The 16215-nt window shown below is 41.3% G+C and overlaps 1 protein-coding gene across 3 annotated transcripts in view; it reads left to right on the top strand.

Moving 5' to 3' along the window:
• Nucleotides 1-16215, top strand: part of coro2aa (coronin 2Aa) — a 52018-nt gene that overhangs the window by 16739 nt on the left and 19064 nt on the right. Inside the window, exons 1-2 of one of the 3 annotated variants that reach the window (XM_042225058.1) lie at nucleotides 10178-10541; nucleotides 10773-12671. The exons of 1 other annotated variant lie outside the window; for it this stretch is intronic. The gene's annotated coding sequence lies outside the window, so the exon portion shown is untranslated. Of the gene's footprint in view, nucleotides 1-10177; nucleotides 12672-16215 lie in introns of those variants that run through there. One more of the 3 variants, XM_005932364.3, reaches the window with a different exon arrangement.

Below are 16215 nucleotides of genomic sequence, written 5' to 3'. Positions count from 1 at the left end.
TACCAGTGTGCCCCTGATTGTTGGGAATCAGATATATTTAACTTCACTTGCTGGTCGTACGCTTGCCTCGTTATGATTTCACTCTTTCAGCATTTTCACTGCACGGACCATGTGGCTACTTTATTCAATCAGTATTTTATTTTTATCCAGGCAGGTGTGGCTTCTCATTTGCAAAGTGAAGCAGAAAAACCAGAGCACAAGGTGACATGCAAATCTACGAGGATCAGGGGAAAATAAGGAAAGGAAGACTTTGCTTTTCTCTGATGCGGTGCTGTGCTGCTGAGTCCTCACCAATACATTGGTGACATCCAAAATGACCAGCCTCTCATTTATTTGTTTTCAGGTGGACCCGTGTAAATGAATCTGTCTGCAATGTAGGTTTCTGTGTACACTGGGCTTCAATAGCTCCAATTCAATTGAATTACTGACTGCACCTGTATTTGAGCTGGAATGCAGTGTTTGCTCAGTTGGCATACAATTTCTGTATTTTAAAAAAAAAAAAAAAAAAAAAAAGCAACCCCAAACGTACTCTAGGAGTGAAGACACTGAGGCGAAACACAGGCCTGGCACTGAAACCAGATGTTTTACAGCCAAAACACAGTCAGACGGCTAATCAGCAATGACAAAGTAAAGAAGGGAAGGTCACTGTGTGTCTGCGGTGTCAAAGGGTCTGGCCTATTTTCTCACAGCAGCTAGTTATTAACCTGCCACTGTGTGAGTTGAGATTAGAGGGAAAGCTTCTGGTTTAAGCTCTTTGGAAGGAGCCACAAGCTTTTAGGACTCTTGCCCTGTGCTTATTGATAATTGCCACACACACAGAGTCAAAATGACAAGCTTTAATCATAGCCAAGAGCTTAATGAAAGGAAATACAGAAGGTAACAACAAATGGATCCAGGGCTTCCAGTATGTGTTGTAAATCACAGTTGTCTGTAGTGATAAGGAGGTGACAGGGTACACGGTGATACTGGCAAATCTCTCGAGCTCTGTCTGTCTGGTTGATATCCTTGACACACCTTTTGGCAAAGTGAAACTGGCTTGAAAAGTTTTAGACATATCTTCCAATCGCCCAGTAATTAGTAGACTTGTTATTAAATTTTTTCACTATTTGTGTAATAATTCTGTTCTTCCGCTGTAGGTTTTAGTTTTTAAGAGGTCAATGTGAAGAATCACTGCTAATGTTAGGGTTAGTTTTCCCGCTTTCTCTCTGTGATCAAACAACAGCCCCTGATGAGCCAGCAGCTTCTCATGCTTTCACCAGTTTGTGTTCTGAGTCTTATCTCAGAGACACTGTGACCGTTGGACTTTGTTGTGTATTTGGGGGACATGTGTTTGCAGCGTTTTAGAGCTTTATCAGTAGTGTCGCGGCATGTGTGTGTCCAACAAGTGCATACTTCTCTTCTCTCTTCTATGTTACAGATGAAGTTAAGTACAAGGTATCTTCTGCTATGAAGATAAATGGTTTAGGTGCAAAACGTTTGATTGGCTTGTGAAATATATTGCATGACTTAAACTTTGTCTGAAATGGTTCAAAAATTACCTCCACCTTTAACCTACATTAATCTGATGCTTACACATGCCAGTCATTACATTAGGAACGTAATGACTCTCCAGTCAGCTCAATCTCTAGGTAATAACTTTTGATCACAAGGTGATTGCACGAGTCACCTGGTGGAAGGCAACTTCAAACAAACTCGGTCCAACTTGACTAATTCAGTCTTGCTTCAATCAGTTCACGCTTAAAGATTGTTGAAGATTTGCAAATAATAATTGACATCTAATTTATAAATGCGGACAGACTGTTGCAATCAGTGCGAGTTGGTGTGCGCTGATGGGTTACTTTGCAAAATCAAAAGGTTATTGCACATGGTCATAATAATTTTGATCATTTCCGTCTCTCACCACTGTTTTCCATGGCTTGACTGTAGCATAATGCTAGCCAAGTGTTGCACTTATGGTAGCTCATTCATTGTGTGCACTACCTTCTTAAAGCAGGGTTTGTATACATTTATCATTCTGTTTTCCCCCATTTCAAGGAATGGTATCTTTAAACTTGGAAACTCTAGCAAAATGTGTTTAATTGGCTAGCTAGTTGCTTACTAGCATTAGCAACATGAATCAAATAGCTAATTAGCATCATGCTAATTAGTTACAAAATTCTACTTGTTGTCCAGTCTTAGGACTACAGTGGGACCTATTGCACCTCTGGGCACATATAAGCTTAGAAGTCTTGCTGAGTCTATGTCATGCTGATCGTTACCTGAAGCATTTTTTATTTTTTATTTTTTTTATTTTATTTTTTTTTTACCATCAGTCATGTGTAACTGTCAGCTAGCTGTGTGGAAATGGAGTTGTGCCAATGCAGATGCTTAGAATAACAAAGCTACCTTACACACCTACACTTTTCCATCTGTCAGTTACAGTAAAGTAATGAGGTAATCTTGTTTCTGTTGCAATCTGTCCTGTCACGTACAATCATGCACAAGCTGCTACACAATGCTGACAACACGAGATTCTTGATTTTTCTGTTGTAGATTCAGTTTTGGTTTAAAAATCATAACACGCACAAAAAAATGCTTTTAATATTTTCACTTGTTCTTTTTTTTTGCTTGAGGCAGACTGGATTCACTTCATTCATTAAAATAATAAATATAGGAAAAAGTATTTGCCTTTAGTAACATTTAAATTGCGCTACCGGATGATAGCAATCGAAACCGCACGGCATCACATTTTGTGTGGGGATATTGTATTGATAACAGAAACGCCTATATCAGTATTTTTAAATGAATTAAAATACTGTGGCTGACTGCAATCACTCTGGAGAGATTGTCGAAGGTTTGCAAATAATTGTGTCTAATTCATAAATGCAGACTAATTGTCAACATGTTGCTGTCATGTTCCCGCTGGTTGTATTCTACTTGTATTTCTTTAGAACAGGAGGGTTATGAGATGTAAGAATGTCTGTTTAAATATAAATTTCTAGAAACGTGTGATTTGCATCAAGTTATCAGAGTTGATTGCTGTACTATCAAAAACTGAATGTATGTAAATCCCTAGCTTGACCTCATTCAATAGCAGACTGATAGCAGACTACTTATAGCAACATTTGTGACAGGATTTAGTGGCATGCTAGTATGCTTGGCACTCTAATTTTTCAGCACTGGATAGATCAGATATTCACAAAGTTTAGCTCTGAGGACCTAATTTGCATTTTGAAAAAAGGTGATAAATCGCAATATGCAGTACTCGGCATATCGCAAAATGTGTGTCGTGAGGGAAGTATTGTGATGCTTGGGCTATGTGGGGATTCCCACCTCTGCTACATAATAGTATTGTTACTGTCATTCAGTCATTTCTGCAGGTAGGAGTGCAGTGGATGGAGAAAACTGTACATAGGACAGACATTTATGTAAACAGTTGCTGATAATAAAGAAGAGAGAAGATTAATGGAGAAGATTAAAAACCATCTGCTATCTTCAATCAGAAAGGCAAGATTGAAGCATTAAATATGTGTACACATGGCCAAATCCTACCTTACTGCAGGCAAAGTAAACAGTCGTATTCTGAACACTTCCTCCCATTACAGCTAACGTGCAGGAGCTCAGGTTTCTGTGGTAACAATCACTAACCAGCCCCTCTGTGAAGGCCAGCTGCCAGTGGACAACTTTTTTTGTTTTTTGTTTTTTTTCTCTCGCCCCCTTTCTCTCACCCCATCCTCATATCGACCTGTTATCCTAGCGTGTGCTGCTAATGTGCCATTACATAATGGTTCACTTTGACTTGACGGTCCAGCTGAAGCCATGTGAACGGTTGAAAGGACTTTTGTAGCAGCTTGGCATTCTGCACAAAATGCAGCCGATCTGATATCTGATGCATGCTGAAGATCACAGAGAACAGAAGGTTTGAGAGGGGCTGTCACAGATTATTACGCTAACAGGAAATATTAGTTTGGTGCTTTTGTAGCGGAGAACATCTGGCCTAATCGGTGTGAATATATGAGTCTGCTAATGGTGAGGAGCCGACCTGGTGCCTTGTTTGTTCCTGAAGATGGACCCACATTTTTAAATCTTCACTTAAAATAGTTTACATCACTCTTTAGTATATAGTTTTACATTTTTTCTCTTTGTCAGATCAGAAATCGTAGAGGAAGAGACAAAGAGACGATACGAAGCATACGTTTTATGCACAGTACGGTACCTTGCTTAAGCTTTAACCCACCCTTTATTTGTTTTGTTTTGTTAGGAAAATAGGAAATGGGTGCACTGATTTGATGAAACGTGTGAAAACATACAGAGTGGGGACAAGCCTAACCAACCTGAAAGTCACTTTTATTCTTGAACACAGCTGGAACTTTTGTAGGTAAGCTTTCTCAGAAGTGTTTAAATAGTCTTCAGGAATAGTTCTCCGGGCTTCTTGAAGGACACTTAAAGCTCATCTTTGGAAGCTGGCTGCCTTTTGTTCTGTTCTCTGTCAAGATGATCCCATACAGTAGATTGATGAACTGAAGGTACAGAAGCATCTCTTAGGTCCTGTGTCAGATCTTTGCCAGATTATGTCCTATTCCTTAAAAGATATGACTTCCAGATACTGTTGGTGTTTTGTTGTTTTTAAGGATGTACTGCACACCATGCCCAAATATTCCAGGCTTTCAGCTAATATGTCTTTGGGAATCACCATTAAAAATGTGACTTGGATCAATCGACCAGCTGATTAAAAGCTAATTAGTATATTATGATCAAATTCCACATATTTACTTCTTCCATCTTCTGAAATGTGAAGCTTTCCAGCTCCTGTTTGCCGTATACAGGACAATAAAATCATTTTTAAAAATATTTTTTCATGAAGATGTCAACAATATTTGGCAGTAAAATGTAAGGCCAGAAACTACTCCTACCCTAAATTCGGATTTTCCAGTCGGTGCTTCAGTTTTCTCAGCAACTGTTCCACTGATCTGCTTCCAACTAACTCGGAGTAGTACTCCTGATCCGAATAGGTGGAGCATCCAGTTTGTCATAGTTTGGATTAGCGGTTCTCATATTTTGGCTAAAGGTTGTTCAGTCTAGAGCACCGACTACCTGCCTGTGAGGCTTTTAGGGAACATCTGTAAATTGCAGCAAGACTGAAAACAATCACAAGTAAACCTGAACCTGGAGAAAACATTGCAGGGAAATTTGGTCACAGTTTAAAAATAACTGCTGTCAGCAAGTATGGCTCAGTTCCTCATGCTTGAGCAAACCACTTCCTAAAAATATTATCTGTTCTTTTTAGGCTCCCTTTGCAAAGACATTTGGTGAAAGTATTCCTACATTCATGCTTATTTTAAACCCCTCAGCCGTATGGACGTTTTCACCACCTGCTTTCATTGTATTTCCTTTACGGAGTTTGAAAAACCTGCCAAGCGCGTTTTTTCTGAAGAACTTTGAATCACTTGTGTCTGAAACGAGCCTCGTCTCAGAGATACTCCGGTCAGAGTTTCTAGGAATCCACATATACGTGTTATTTCACTACCTTTACATGTAAACAAAACAAATCTGGCGAGTAGATCGTTTCTTTTTTTATATTGAGCAACAGGGTTAAAGATGAGCGTTTGCAGTTACGAGAGTGAGAAATCCTGATTGAGCAAACGCTGCGGAGGAGTGACTGGAGGGAGTGGCACTCGAGGAAGGAGAGGGAGTGAGATTACCTGCTGTCTCTCACTCCCCCTCTCTCTCTCTGTGCAGTCACCTCCCTCTCGGGGAGTGTACACACTCCTGCGCTCGCTCCTTGCTTGTTCACACACGCTCTGGGCTTCATGGTGCACACACACATACTGTCTGTCGCCGCTGACTAGACTGCTTGTGTTGATTGTGCACATCAAAGAAGAAGAGCTTGAGTGCAGGAGGGACTGTAAGATCTTTTTGGACTGGGTTTCGTGGTGTGTTTATGTTCACACGCGTGTGGGGAAAGTAATCACAACAGCAGCAGCACTGGTCCATGAAGCTAGGATAAAGAAAAAGAAGTGATTGTAGTTTGTTTTGTTTTTTGTTTTTTGTTTTTGTTTTTGTCTTTTTCTGATTTGGCTTGTCACTGAAGACAGATCAACTGTTTCCCTCTTCCCTGCTGCTGGTGCTGCTTCTTCCACCAGTGACAACTTACTCGACAGGGTGAGTACTGCTGAACTCCCACCTCACCTCCTTCGCTCTCCCCCTGACTCAAGTGAGCCTTTTTCTTCCGTGTTGCTCCCTCTGATCGGTCTCTGCAGTTTGACATTCACTTATTGATCTCCATTTTATTCTTTAGACCTCCATGCGTGTGTGTGTGCGTGCTCGCCATTTCCCCCCCGAAGCTTTAAACTCAGGACTGTTGAGTGCACATCCATAAGACAGGCTTGAACAAGATGAAACAAAAACCGTTCTGCAGACTGACTCTGAATCTGAATTTCCTCAGCAGCTCACATTTAATGTGACTGCACTTGTGCTCTTTTAGTAAATTATCCTACAGCCCTGAGATCGGACATGTAAGCTCTCATTTGCTACCGTAAGTGTGGAGATATTTTCAGTTTTTTGCTGAGGATTAAAACAAAAAAAAAGTCGGAAGCTGTCCCAGAGTTGTTGTAAAAATGACATCATCATCAGCTAACATCCCAGTAAAGTTATTTCAGCTCACAGATTCAAAACACTCCCATTCACTGAAATATGCGTCTTCTGGTTTGGATTTCAGTCTTTTTGAGGTCTTTTCATTAAGCCGGCAGTCCTGATTTATTCACACGAGTGTCCCGAGTGGGGAAACTGTAAGACTCGGCTGGGATACGATCAAACATTTCGGGGAGTTCTTAGGAAACTTTGCTTGTTGATTTGTGGTGAAACCCTGACCGTCTGATTGTGTCATCATCTCATGTCTTGTTTCAGCTTATAGTGAGTCTTCTTAGGAAATAAGTGCGCCGTGATTTGTATCTTATTGTCTTGCAAATTACGTTACATATGGATGTCATTCAGGAGCTAATGGATGTTCACCGCGTGAGCTGTGCACTCTCTCTCCAGCCGGGAACTAATGGAAAACTCTTAAGGGCAGACTTGTGTTAATGCAGTACCTGCTCACTATGATGTCTGGTACGTGGCTGGGTGGAGTTTGTTTTGCTTCATCTTTGCACTGTCACTTTAGAGAGTTACAGTTTTGGTCTTATTTCCTATCAGTGATAGCATCTCACATCTTCTTTCCATGTTTTAAACAAACCCTGAACTCTGAAGGTAGGATAAAAAGAAAAAAAGTCCTGAAAGTGTAAACATAGATTTCAAACTGATTACTTCGGGAGAAGTTGTATCAGGACTACGGGAGCCTGGGATCGACCCACCAACCTTCCAAAGTATCCCTGGGTGAGTTACTGACCCTAAAGACTTCCTTCATCAGTATGGATTAGTGATAGAGAAGTGCTGTGTATGCAGATTGGAGTGCAAAGTGCTTTGAGTGGTCGACAGGACTGAAAAAGCACCATTTATTTACGGAGGCTTTCTTCTTTGACATGGGAGGTGTTTGGTTGCATTTAAGCTTTTATGACCTAAAGAACAGATAACCAGATCTGTCTGATAATTAAGTTTGTCTCTTGACCTTCATTTTAGCACAGCGGCTGTTTTCTCAAAGTGCAGGGTTATCGTAACTGCAAAAAGATTACCAGAAAACTGCAGAACAACACACAAGCTCTCAATGTTCAATTCAATCTTACACCAAATCACATAAGCGCTCACTTCAAGGTGCTTTTTATTGTAAGGTAAAGACACAATAAAATGGAGAAAACACCAACAATCAAATGACCCCCTATGAGCAAGCATTTGGCAACACCGGGAAGGAAGAAGTCCTTTTTAACAGGAAGAAACCTCCAGAAGAACAAGGCTGGGGGTGGGGGTAAGAGAGGGGAAGAGGGGGGATACTTTCACAAAAATGGGTGAGGTGTAAAAAAAAAAAAAAAATGGGAAAAGTGGATCTCATTGCCACATCAGCTCCATTTCTGTCAATATTTTGAATTAAAATAATGGAAACCCTACAACGAAACTCCCATTAATCTGGGTTTTTTTTTGCCCTGTTTTTTGAGCTCTCAGTCGGACCATCCACGCCCTGTTCATCCGAATACCGTATACGTTAATCATTAGTTCACTCTTGTCTCTACGTGAGTTCATACACCTGTAAAACTGCTTGCCAGGAGAAAAGGACTCTGAACGTACCAGGCGTCCAAAGTATCCATAAATCGTGCTGGGAGGTCAGACAGTTTTGATGAAAGAGAAACTGAGATGGTTTGGAGATAGTGGTGCGCCATTGTTTTGTGTGTGTGTGTGTGTGTGTGTGTGTGTGAGGATATCTCCAGGTAAACACAGGAGGCAGGTGGATATATCCTGGCCCATCTTTTCATACTTGCTCACATGTGCGCTCCATTGCATTGAAGCGGCTCCAGGATTATCACTGTGGCTGTTATCCTATTACAAGAGAGAGGTTGTAAGCTGTCATCTGTGTATGATATCACCTAGTCTAAACAAAGGGAGGTGTGTGTCGCTCAGTCGTGCGCACACAGTGATTCAGTGTCCGTGCGCGCGTGTCTGTGTGTGCCATGTGCTCACACCTGTACATACCTCGTCTTGAATTTCACTCTGAGCGTTTACAAAACACGACATCTGTAGTTTGAGAAGCCAGCGCTCGTGCCCGCTTGTTTTTCTTCTTTTTCTTAAGATTCACCGTGTTTCGATGAGAATTACTGCTGACAGCAGAGGGGAGGAATTGATTTCATACTCATAGGAATTTTGGAGGCTAGAGGCTGGGCACCAATAAGTGAACTTTGAACTGTGAAACCCCTCCCTCAGTGCCAAGCTAGTCAAAGAAAGGAGTGGCTGCTAGTCTACGTGGTTATGACTTATGAGGTGCTTAAAAGGCAGTCTCTAGGAGAGGATGTATACACAACTACAGACCTACAAAGAACGCAGGCAGAACAAACCAGATGTACAATATATCTTTTTTTTTTTAAAGAGTCATATCTGTGTTTTCAGTTTAGTTTCATGACTGTTTTTACAGCCCCCTTAATGCGGTTACCGCTGTGACTCCCTGCTCACAGACTAAAATAAATTTCCCTCTGACGAAAAAGACTGCATCTCCTCTTTTTTTTTTTTTTATTTTATTTTGCCAGACATAAAGCCTGTCACAGAAGTCCTGATGAATAAAATCATTTTCCCGCTGTCAGTGAGCATGCCTGGTTGCCTTTTGATCAGTAAGAAGCCACAGTAAAAATAGCCAGAATAGTGTTTCCGTCATCAGTTCTGTGAAGAGCAAAAGACAGGCCGCCCACCACCCGGCAGCCTGCTGCGTACCTGCTCCAAGACGCAGCTGAAAGAAAGCTGCCACCGGCCTGATTACAACCCGCTTTAGACGCGACAAGATGTCCTAGCTGTCGGCCCTGGAAGCTTCTCCCTCTGGTCTTGTAAGCCTCAGCAATACATGAACGCTGATTACAGCAGTCCAGATGTGGTCCGGGTTGTAATTGCGTGTAGCTCGCTCGCCAACTGATGCATTCAGTCTTTTGCTAAAAATGTGCATCAGAAACCTCAGTTAGAAGGGCGAATGATGCCAAACCATCCACTAGAAAGAAGAAATGGTTTGATGAAAGACAGACTTCAACATTTGAAGAGGTTTGGAGACCCTTTGTGAACAATCTGGTTAATTGATTATTGCAAACCGTGCAAAAATCTTTTGCACTGGAAAAAGCAAACTCCAATATTTTTTTTTTGTAAAGTTTTTTTGGATACGTCTTGTTAAAATAAAGAGATATATATAGATATATATATAGATATAGATATAGATATAGATATAGATATAGATATATAGATATAGATAGAGATAGAGATAGAGATAGAGATATATAGATATAGATATAGATATAGATATAGATATAGATATATAGAGATATAGATATATAGAGATATAGATATATAGAGATATAGATATATAGAGATATAGATATATAGAGATATAGATATCTATATAGAGATATAGATATATATAGATATATATATAGATATACATTAATATGTGTACACATGGCCAAATCCTACCTTACTGCAGGTAAAGTAAACAGTCGTATTCTGAACACTTCCTCCCATTACAGCTAACGTGCAGGAGCTCAGGTTTCTGTGGTAACAATCACTGACCAGCCCCTCTGTGAAGGCCAGCTGCCAGTGGACAACTTTTTTTGTTTTTTGTTTTTTTCTCTCGCCCCCTTTCTCTCACCCCATCCTCATATCGACCTGTTATCCTAGCGTGTGCTGCTAATGTGCCATTACATAATGGTTCACTTTGACTTGACGGTCCAGCTGAAGCCATGTGAACGGTTGAAAGGACTTTTGTAGCAGCTTGGCATTCTGCACAAAATGCAGCCGATCTGATATCTGATGCATGCTGAAGATCACAGAGAACAGAAGGTTTGAGAGGGGCTGTCACAGATTATTACGCTAACAGGAAATATTAGTTTGGTGCTTTTGTAGCGGAGAACATCTGGCCTAATCGGTGTGAATATATGAGTCTGCTAATGGTGAGGAGCCGACCTGGTGCCTTGTTTGTTCCTGAAGATGGACCCACATTTTAAATCTTCACTTAAAATAGTTTACATCACTCTTTAGTATATAGTTTTACATTTTTTCTCTTTGTCAGATCAGAAATCGTAGAGGAAGAGACAAAGAGACGATACGAAGCATACGTTTTATGCACAGTACGGTACCTTGCTTAAGCTTTAACCCACCCTTTATTTGTTTTGTTTTGTTAGGAAAATAGGAAATGGGTGCACTGATTTGATGAAACGTGTGAAAACATACAGAGTGGGGACAAGCCTAACCAACCTGAAAGTCACTTTTATTCTTGAACACAGCTGGAACTTTTGTAGGTAAGCTTTCTCAGAAGTGTTTAAATAGTCTTCAGGAATAGTTCTCCGGGCTTCTTGAAGGACACTTAAAGCTCATCTTTGGAAGCTGGCTGCCTTTTGTTCTGTTCTCTGTCAAGATGATCCCATACAGTAGATTGATGAACTGAAGGTACAGAAGCATCTCTTAGGTCCTGTGTCAGATCTTTGCCAGATTATGTCCTATTCCTTAAAAGATATGACTTCCAGATACTGTTGGTGTTTTGTTGTTTTTAAGGATGTACTGCACACCATGCCCAAATATTCCAGGCTTTCAGCTAATATGTCTTTGGGAATCACCATTAAAAATGTGACTTGGATCAATCGACCAGCTGATTAAAAGCTAATTAGTATATTATGATCAAATTCCACATATTTACTTCTTCCATCTTCTGAAATGTGAAGCTTTCCAGCTCCTGTTTGCCGTATACAGGACAATAAAATCATTTTTAAAAATATTTTTTCATGAAGATGTCAACAATATTTGGCAGTAAAATGTAAGGCCAGAAACTACTCCTACCCTAAATTCGGATTTTCCAGTCGGTGCTTCAGTTTTCTCAGCAACTGTTCCACTGATCTGCTTCCAACTAACTCGGAGTAGTACTCCTGATCCGAATAGGTGGAGCATCCAGTTTGTCATAGTTTGGATTAGCGGTTCTCATATTTTGGCTAAAGGTTGTTCAGTCTAGAGCACCGACTACCTGCCTGTGAGGCTTTTAGGGAACATCTGTAAATTGCAGCAAGACTGAAAACAATCACAAGTAAACCTGAACCTGGAGAAAACATTGCAGGGAAATTTGGTCACAGTTTAAAAATAACTGCTGTCAGCAAGTATGGCTCAGTTCCTCATGCTTGAGCAAACCACTTCCTAAAAATATTATCTGTTCTTTTTAGGCTCCCTTTGCAAAGACATTTGGTGAAAGTATTCCTACATTCATGCTTATTTTAAACCCCTCAGCCGTATGGACGTTTTCACCACCTGCTTTCATTGTATTTCCTTTACGGAGTTTGAAAAACCTGCCAAGCGCGTTTTTTCTGAAGAACTTTGAATCACTTGTGTCTGAACCGAGCCTCGTCTCAGAGATACTCCGGTCAGAGTTTCTAGGAATCCACATATACGTGTTATTTCACTACCTTTACATGTAAACAAAACAAATCTGGCGAGTAGATCGTTTCTTTTTTTATATTGAGCAACAGGGTTAAAGATGAGCGTTTGCAGTTACGAGAGTGAGAAATCCTGATTGAGCAAACGCTGCGGAGGAGTGACTGGAGGGAGTGGCACTCGAGGAAGGAGAGGGAGTGAGATTACCTGCTGTCTCTCACTCCCCCTCTCTCTCTGTGCAGTCACCTCCCTCTCGGGGAGTGTACACACTCCTGCGCTCGCTCCTTGCTTGTTCACACACGCTCTGGGCTTCATGGTGCACACACACATACTGTCTGTCGCCGCTGACTAGACTGCTTGTGTTGATTGTGCACATCAAAGAAGAAGAGCTTGAGTGCAGGAGGGACTGTAAGATCTTTTTGGACTGGGTTTCGTGGTGTGTTTATGTTCACACGCGTGTGGGGAAAGTAATCACAACAGCAGCAGCACTGGTCCATGAAGCTAGGATAAAGAAAAAGAAGTGATTGTAGTTTGTTTTGTTTTTTGTTTTTTGTTTTTGTTTTTGTCTTTTTCTGATTTGGCTTGTCACTGAAGACAGATCAACTGTTTCCCTCTTCCCTGCTGCTGGTGCTGCTTCTTCCACCAGTGACAACTTACTCGACAGGGTGAGTACTGCTGAACTCCCACCTCACCTCCTTCGCTCTCCCCCTGACTCAAGTGAGCCTTTTTCTTCCGTGTTGCTCCCTCTGATCGGTCTCTGCAGTTTGACATTCGCTTATTGATCTCCGTTTTATTCTTTAGACCTCCATGCGTGTGTGTGCGTGCTCGCCATTTCCCCCCCGAAGCTTTAAACTCAGGACTGTTGAGTGCACATCCATAAGACAGGCTTGAACAAGATGAAACAAAAACCGTTCTGCAGACTGACTCTGAATCTGAATTTCCTCAGCAGCTCACATTTAATGTGACTGCACTTGTGCTCTTTTAGTAAATTATCCTACAGCCCTGAGATCGGACATGTAAGCTCTCATTTGCTACCGTAAGTGTGGCGATATTTTCAGTTTTTTGCTGAGGATTAAAACAAAAAAAAAGTCGGAAGCTGTCCCAGAGTTGTTGTAAAAATGACATCATCATCAGCTAACATCCCAGTAAAGTTATTTCAGCTCACAGATTCAAAACACTCCCATTCACTGAAATATGCGTCTTCTGGTTTGGATTTCAGTCTTTTTGAGGTCTTTTCATTAAGCCGGCAGTCCTGATTTATTCACACGAGTGTCCCGAGTGGGGAAACTGTAAGACTCGGCTGGGATACGATCAAACATTTCGGGGAGTTCTTAGGAAACTTTGCTTGTTGATTTGTGGTGAAACCCTGACCGTCTGATTGTGTCATCATCTCATGTCTTGTTTCAGCTTATAGTGAGTCTTCTTAGGAAATAAGTGCGCCGTGATTTGTATCTTATTGTCTTGCAAATTACGTTACATATGGATGTCATTCAGGAGCTAATGGATGTTCACCGCGTGAGCTGTGCACTCTCTCTCCAGCCGGGAACTAATGGAAAACTCTTAAGGGCAGACTTGTGTTAATGCAGTACCTGCTCACTATGATGTCTGGTACGTGGCTGGTGTTTGTTTGTTTTTTGCATCTTTGGGGTGTCGTTTGTCAAACTTCTTTTGTGGTTTCTTTGCCTTTTCGATACTGGTTGGGTGTTACTGTTTTAAAGTCTGGCGTGTTGTGGAGTGAAAGTGTGAATGGTTTCAACTGATTTCTTCGGGGAATTTTGGTTGGTGGGTTTGTCGGCGGTCTCACATTCGTAACTGGGTGAGTTCTGATCCACGTTGCTTTCAGTATGTGTCAGTGTGAGAATTTGTCTGCCTTGGGGGCTGGGCTTTGAGCGGACGATGAAACTTTATTGTGGAGGCTGGGTTTTCTTCGATGGTTGAGGTGGTTGGTTGCCTGTGTCAGCTTGTCGGTATTGATCGATACCGGGGCCGGGGTATCTGCTCTTTTTTCCCGCTCTTGTGTGTCATTGCTTGACAGCGGCTGTTTCTCGTGGTGTTATCGTATGGGGTTTGTCGCTTCCTGTGTGTGCTTCACTAGTCAAACAAAGGAAGCGGTCGTCGTGTGCGATGATTCAGCGTCCGTGCCGTGTCCAGTGTGTGCCATGGGTGTGTCACTTTGGTGTTCTGTATCTGATTGCTTCTTGGCGTTTACAAAACACGACATCTGTAGTTTGAGAAGCCAGCGCTCGTGCCCGCTTGTTTTTCTTCTTTTTCTTAAGATTCACCGTGTTTCGATGAGAATTACTGCTGACAGCAGAGGGGAGGAATTGATTTCATACTCATAGGAATTTTGGAGGCTAGAGGCTGGGCACCAATAAGTGAACTTTGAACTGTGAAACCCCTCCCTCAGTGCCAAGCTAGTCAAAGAAAGGAGTGGCTGCTAGTCTACGTGGTTATGACTTATGAGGTGCTTAAAAGGCAGTCTCTAGGAGAGGATGTATACACAACTACAGACCTACAAAGAACGCAGGCAGAACAAACCAGATGTACAATATATCTTTTTTTTTTTAAAGAGTCATATCTGTGTTTTCAGTTTAGTTTCATGACTGTTTTTACAGCCCCCTTAATGCGGTTACCGCTGTGACTCCCTGCTCACAGACTAAAATAAATTTCCCTCTGACGAAAAAGACTGCATCTCCTCTTTTTTATTTTATTTTTTTTTATTTTATTTTGCCAGACATAAAGCCTGTCACAGAAGTCCTGATGAATAAAATCATTTTCCCGCTGTCAGTGAGCATGCCTGGTTGCCTTTTGATCAGTAAGAAGCCACAGTAAAAATAGCCAGAATAGTGTTTCCGTCATCAGTTCTGTGAGGAGCAAAAGACAGGCCGCCCACCACCCGGCAGCCTGCTGCGTACCTGCTCCAAGACGCAGCTGAAAGAAAGCTGCCACCGGCCTGATTACAACCCGCTTTAGACGCGACAAGATGTCCTAGCTGTCGGCCCTGGAAGCTTCTCCCTCTGGTCTTGTAAGCCTCAGCAATACATGAACGCTGATTACAGCAGTCCAGATGTGGTCCGGGTTGTAATTGCGTGTAGCTCGCTCGCCAACTGATGCATTCAGTCTTTTGCTAAAAATGTGCATCAGAAACCTCAGTTAGAAGGGCGAATGATGCCAAACCATCCACTAGAAAGAAGAAATGGTTTGATGAAAGACAGACTTCAACATTTGAAGAGGTTTGGAGACCCTTTGTGAACAATCTGGTTAATTGATTATTGCAAACCGTGCAAAAATCTTTTGCACTGGAAAAAGCAAACTCCAATATTTTTTTTTTGTAAAGTTTTTTTGGATACGTCTGTTGTTAAAATATATATATATAATTAATATTATTATATATATATATATATATATATATATATTATATTATATATATATTAATATATATATATATATATATATTTATATATATATATATATATATATATATATATATATATATATATATATATATATTATATATATATATATATATATATTATATATATATATATAATATTTTAATATAATATATATATATATATATATATGTATATATATATATAATTTTATTATATATAAGCTGGATAGCGTAGTGGTTAGACTACACGCCTTTGGAGCAGCCAGGATCGCAAGTTCGATTCCTGCCGGGGCGTCTGTATCCAGTAAGGGTCCTAAGGCTAGACCCCCTATGCTAAGCAGCCTACCGCAGACATGAGCGAGACAGATAAATATGAAGGCATGCCGGCTCGGACGTCGCCCGGATCAACAAGGTCCGCGTCAGGTGTTGAGGAACCAGGGCACCCTGACGAAAAGTGGGCTACTGGAACAAGAAGGCATCGGTGGGCAAGAGATCGAAAACAGGGCGTTGTTGGAATGCTACTACGCAAGTAACCCCGGCGGAAGGGGCTACATGAATCAGGAGCACTAGGTGCGGTGACTCCCAAGCTAGGCGAGTGGCTCCAGCAGATCCCGGGAATAACATCGGAGATCTCTGTCCAGAAGAGCGCAGTCCTGGGAACAGCTAAGATACTGCGCAGGACCCTCAAGCTCCCAGGCCTCTGGTAGAGGACCCGAGCTTGAAGGATAAACCGCCCGCAGGGGCGTGCTGGGTGTTTTTTTTTTATATATATATATATAACATTATAGTTTATTATAATAATATCACACAAACAC

The sequence above is a fragment of the Haplochromis burtoni genome, unplaced genomic scaffold (assembly GCF_018398535.1).
Source record: "Haplochromis burtoni strain Fernald_Lab_line unplaced genomic scaffold, NCSU_Asbu1 Contig_158, whole genome shotgun sequence".
In the NCBI taxonomy this organism is placed as follows: domain Eukaryota; kingdom Metazoa; phylum Chordata; class Actinopteri; order Cichliformes; family Cichlidae; genus Haplochromis; species Haplochromis burtoni.
The sequence above is the reverse complement of the archived record's forward strand: the minus strand, read 5'-3'. Positions and strand labels throughout refer to the sequence as shown.